Below are 5,912 nucleotides of genomic sequence, written 5' to 3'. Positions count from 1 at the left end.
AGAAAAAGACTAGAGAAATAACTAAATTAACATTCAAAGTAAGCTAAAAAAATTCAAACAACTTTTCATTCGATAGTCACCAAAAAATAACAAATCAAAGCATAAGCAATACAGATCAGAACCTGATTTCCGATCAAAATCACAAACAAATCAATATTAAAAAAAAAAAGATAAATATTCCCTGAGTGTAACATTACTAGCATATACTTCTTACTAATTTTAGTCGTCCATTGTTTATAATATAATAATGGTCCTGATTTTGCGTTATGATCATATTACTGCTCTTGTAGTCTTGTTCAACAAAGAACAATATAATTACTAATAGAGATCTTAACCATGCTAGCATATAATGTTCTTTAAAATAAAATTGTTTAAAATTCAATAAAACCATGGTCAGATTCAACAAAATCTTATCATATATAAACAAAATCTGCTCACCAAATTCGCAGAATGATGACAAGTCCCTTAGCAACTGTGCTAAAATACTGCCACCACCCTTGAAAAGAAGTGTACTCTTGCAGTCGTTTCTATTTAAGCTTTTCACAATCATAATCGGTTCCGTCTCAGGCATTCCACTGAAAAATCACCAAAATAAATCAAGTTACATGCTTCCCCTCGCTCCCGTATTCCACAACATTCATATCAATAACAAAAGGCAAAATGGCCAGCTGAACTATTCAGAATTATTCAGAGTAATTCTGGCACTAGCTCAAAAATTAAGCAGAGAAAGCTACATGGTTAACAAAACCCACAAGTCCACAACAACCCCCACAACATCAATCCCCGTAGCGCCATCACACAGGTGCAACAAGAGTAAAGAACAAATAGCAAGTAAAATCATATATTCAAGTATTTAACACGACAGAAAGTGGCACTAAGCCTAAAGATAAGGTATATTGATACTCTAACAAGGGCCACATTTCAAAGTGACCATTAGAAGATTCGGTATAACTTGGAGCAAAAGAGAGGAATTCGAAAATGTCCTATGGTTGCGTAGAAATGGGTGGGTGTTTGATAGCACGCAAAGGGGTAATATAAACCACACCTAATTTTGCACAAAACAATAAACCCTAAATCAATCAAATTAAAACGCATACACCAACATACCAGAATTGTAAACCATTAAAATGATAAGGAGAATGGAATTACCATGAGTGCGAAAAACATCTAGGGCAAAAACCCAAGGATTACGGGAAAATTCTTCCCAAGAATCTTCTTGAACCCTACGAATGTTCACCATAGTGAAAATCTCAGGGATTGAAAATCAAATCGATTGGTTCGGTGCAAAGCGGCTTGGATGGCGGCGGCAGGACTAAGAATGAGCTTTAGTGCTCCGAGAAGACCGACTATTAAACCTAAACCCATTTAAATCAGGTTCCAAAAATCAAAATAAATTCTTTTTGCTCAAGATTATCAACGACAAATGCACATAAGAAATTCTAGCAGCAAAATTGATTGTTATAATCTTTAATAAATTGAACAATATAACAAATATTTCAATAATTCACCACAAAATATCCCGAATTTGACTATAATGACCTAAAAAATTGATATTCAATGGTTAATAAATGAAAAAAAAAAAGAATTTACCTCTGATTTTATTTCAATAAGGAGTTAAAGCTCATAAGCTTCTACAATGTAGCTTCGACGGAGATGAATTACTCAAGCTTCAGCATAATCACTTTGAATCGGATTTCAGAGATTATACATGGACGAATACCAAAAAAATCATACTCGAAACGTCGATCTTTAAATAATTGGTCCAAATAAGTTGACAGAAATTCACAATTCAGATCTAAATAAGTTACGAATATTGTTTATTTGTTACCGTCAAATTTTCGCCCGTTACAAATATCAGTTATTTGTATCAGACCTATATATTACCCGTTATGAATCATCTTATTGTAACGGATTTAATTATGCCTGTTACAATTGAGGCGTTACAAATGAACTTTTTTCCACAAGTGGGACTTAGAAGTTACAAGATTAGTTCTTAGTTATGGACAAAGGTTTCCAACACCAGGTTACCTATGGGTTGTAACGATGGCTAACTTGGATAATCTCTAGTTAGAGAGCAAGACTTGAACGCAGAATATCTTCCTTTTTCACAAAAGTAAAAACCAAACAAGCAACATTGCATCATGCATAATCATAGCACACTTTAACCATTGGAGATTTGCTCATTAATTAGGGGCTTCCAACACCAGGCTTCAATCTCGAAATCAATAACAATCATCTTACGCATATCGCCAACAAAATGTTGTGAAGGCTATGTCATGGGTCAACAAGTTGAGTGATTGATTAGTGCATCGTCTCTTAAGATATGGTACCCTTGGGCACCCAAGCCTTGACCTTAGAAAGACATTGTATGCTTTGACGGTTCTTTTTATGTGCTTATGTGACTACATGAATATGTGCTTCGTGTCCAATCTAACTAATTCCAGCTTGTTACCTGTTGATATAATAAAAAAAAATCTTAAAAATCGTGGTTTGACAAAAAAAGTTGTCTGCTCTTCGATTTTCAAAAAAAAAAAAAAAAAAAGTCGAACCTACCAGGTGGCAAGCGCAACTATCAAAGTTGTGTGCGCCCTCCAAGCGCAAGTTCAGAAGTTGCGCGCGGCACCTCCGCTCAACTCTGTGTCTTACGCGCGCCCACTGTTCAACGTTGACTTTAACTTGTGGCATATGCTACTCTTGAAGTTGCACTTTCAACTTTAGCGCAAGACGGAAAATTGCGCGCGATATTATTATGATGATTCATTTACGTACTTTATAATCGAACTAATGACATTACTTCTAATGAAGTTCGTCATTAAAAGTTCGCATCCCTTAATAGGACGTCATCAATATGTTTATTCTTAAACGTGCCTATTTACGTGTTCATCATGTTTCAGTTGTAATTGATCAACCTTGATTTAAGAGTATAATTTATTTACCTTTTCTATGGTTTAAAAAGAAAATTTCGAGAACCTTACTTGCTATGTTTGCCTCACAAAAAAAAAAGCGATAAATACAACGAACCAAAAAAGAAAAAAAATCTTTCTTAAAAAATACAAATAAATTAAAAACTAAAAAAAAAAAAAGTAAGATAATGAATGATAAAACCGAGAAATTGATTTAATTATTTCTTGGATTTTACATTCGGAGGCCATCATTCTTTTTAAGCAAATAGTAAAATATTATCCTTTAAAGATGAGCAATATGTGAATCATAATTAAAAAAATAAAAAATAAAAATAAAAATATAAAAAAAGGTATCGATCTCTATTGTAATCTAAATGATCAACAACTACCATAGTATATTTATCATTTTAAGGACTATCTTCGGGTTGATTAATATTCCTAAAAATTTGATGAGTATTTCAATCCAACTTTCTTTTCTTTCTCTTCTACCTTTTTCGAAAACAATTCATTTAAAGTAAAATCCTTAGATGATTACGTTGTTGAAGTCAACACATATCATGACATTCCATTAATGATTGTTCGTGAATTTTTTAACACTCTTCATCAACAAACTTGCTTAAAGTGAATTCGTATTACAAGGATTAAAAAAGAAATAAAACAATCATTTTGACTTTGATTCATTATTTGAATGCTTGGTAGAAAAGGTTTAAGTGAGCGCGCTCAATTTCTCGTGATACACATTACTAGGTCATATTCCACATTTGCGTACTAGTCCAATCATGGGTGACAAGGCAGTATTGGAGAAACTTAGACAGGAACTCCAAAACCTAAAGGCCCTTCGAGAAGAAGAAGCCCAATTAAAGGCTAATAAAAAAGCTGAAAAGGCTTAAATAAAAGCAAAGAAAGGAAAAGAAAACCTTCTGTAAGAAAAAGCAAGAGCCGGCAGGCTAGAGGCCTTGGAGAAACATTTCCTTCGAGCAAGCTCAGGGACTTAGTACTACAATTATGAGCTTGCACCACAACTGAGTGGCAAGACTCTCCCGGAAAAGTTCTTAACTACGGATTTACCAACCTTTAAGGTTATTGTAACATCCTAGAAATTTCTTTCATTTAAAATACCTGTTTTGCCCTGTTTAAAAATTTAAATAGGAATATCTAAGATATTACCGCCACCGTGAAAACGGCTAAGGCAACCATCAAAGACACACAGCAGAAGACTAATTTCAAAACCATTCAAAACAAGTCAACTTGAAAAGTCAACCAACGAAAGTAAAGTCAAAACCAAAGTCAAACGAAGTAAAATAAAACCATCCTACAACTTGGAACCATTGTAGGCCCTTATTAAAACCAAACCAACTTTAAAACTTTTGCGTTAGTCATGCATGATAATAATATCATAAATAATTAAAGCATTAAACACATCATAGACTTATAGAAACTAGCATGATTCGCTCTTCACTCATGCCCATTCATGAATATGCTTCATCACCTGAAAACCTCCTCTCTACTTGTCCCCACTACTCGCCATTAGAAAATGGGTCGTCGTAGGGCCAAAGTAAAGACATGGCCAAACACACAAACACACACAATCAGCAAAACTGAGTACATAAGCGTAATTAAACACACTAACATGCTTTCACCTATCAACACACACTTACCTCATTGCACCTGTTTACAAGCACACACAACAATCAACAAGACACATTAACTAGACACTAAATAATTCATTTAGCGTTGATTACGCATCGAACGGGTTTCCAACTATACCTCCCCCAAATAAATTGAGGTTAACTAACACGGGAGCTAACCGTGTCAGCGACAAAACCACTCAAAGGTGGCGGAATTCCTGCGCATAATAATAAATAAAAAGGAATGTACAGCGTCCTGTACTCCATTAGAAGTTATGGTTAAATATAAAACCCCATAACTTCCCTTATTGTTCATACTCAAGGTATATACGTTCCAAGAGTTTTGGTGCGTAATCTCTTTCACTTTACGTTATTTACCTTTTATTGGACTTGGTGATGACTCTCAAAGCATCATAAAACAATCAACAATAATTATTCAATCAACCAAACATACCAAATTAATTGTTGAATAACTAGTGACCACATATTATTTAATATTGAACCCTTTTTAATTCTACCTCGGTGTCAAAGACACCTTAAACGCATAATGCGCCAAAAATCCTATCCCTCGGTGTTAAAAACACCTTAAGTGCACAAAGGCACCAACATACAATTTATTCCTTGTGTACATAGACACTTATTTAGCTCCTTCCTCATGCTTAAAGCATCAATAAAAATTATTTGAACCATAATAAAATTCCTTTTCAATATTCCAAACATAATTAAACATGTAGTTTAATTAATCATGCCTTCTAACATGCCATAAATAAAAAATGTGGTTCAAACACAACATGCCCAAAATATAATTTTCCAATCTATAACCATCACAAATAATTTATGCTTCACAATTCAATCACCAACACCATTAATTCACAATTCCATACATAAACCTTAGCATGATACTACTTGTAATTGATTGAAATCAAGCCTAGCATGATTTTACTTCATCAAAATATGCTAAGTACGCGTACGTACCTCAAATAAGCTCTTAAAATAACCGAGTAATCTACAACAATTCTCGAACCAAGTCTCCTACATAAAGGGACAATAATACTATATTAATTACCCTTGTATACACAATTTCCAGCAACTTAAACTCACTTTAAATAACTTATAATAATCTGAAAATTATTTAAAAACCCCTAATTAAACTCCTTTTTAATGGATAATCACACCCTTTTATTAAAAATCACAATTATACTACTTTTTATAAAATTCCAACATTTTAAACTAATCAAAAATCCTTTAAAACTTCATCAAAATACATCTTTATACTTAAATTATCCATAGAAACATTAAATTATCTCTTACCCCTTTTTAAACTCAAGGATAAAATTTAAAGCATAAAAAAAACTTCGTTAAAAAACAAAAACTGCTCGAA

The 5,912-nt window shown here is 33.2% G+C and overlaps 1 long non-coding RNA gene across 1 annotated transcript; it reads right to left on the bottom strand.

Annotated features, from left to right (window-relative positions):
• Positions 1–312: 312 nt before the first annotated feature.
• On the bottom strand, positions 313–1,896 carry LOC110738934. The gene is made up of 3 exons (XR_002514680.1): positions 1,591–1,896; positions 1,150–1,355; positions 313–575 (listed from the first exon to the last, which is right to left on the bottom strand). It is a non-coding gene; the product is annotated as an uncharacterized LOC110738934 (long non-coding RNA).
• Between the last annotated feature and the right edge of the window lie 4,016 nt (positions 1,897–5,912).

Source organism: Chenopodium quinoa, unplaced genomic scaffold (genome assembly GCF_001683475.1).
Source record: "Chenopodium quinoa cultivar QQ74 unplaced genomic scaffold, ASM168347v1, whole genome shotgun sequence".
NCBI lineage: Eukaryota > Viridiplantae > Streptophyta > Magnoliopsida > Caryophyllales > Amaranthaceae > Chenopodium > Chenopodium quinoa.
This window is presented reverse-complemented; position numbering and strand designations above follow the sequence as displayed.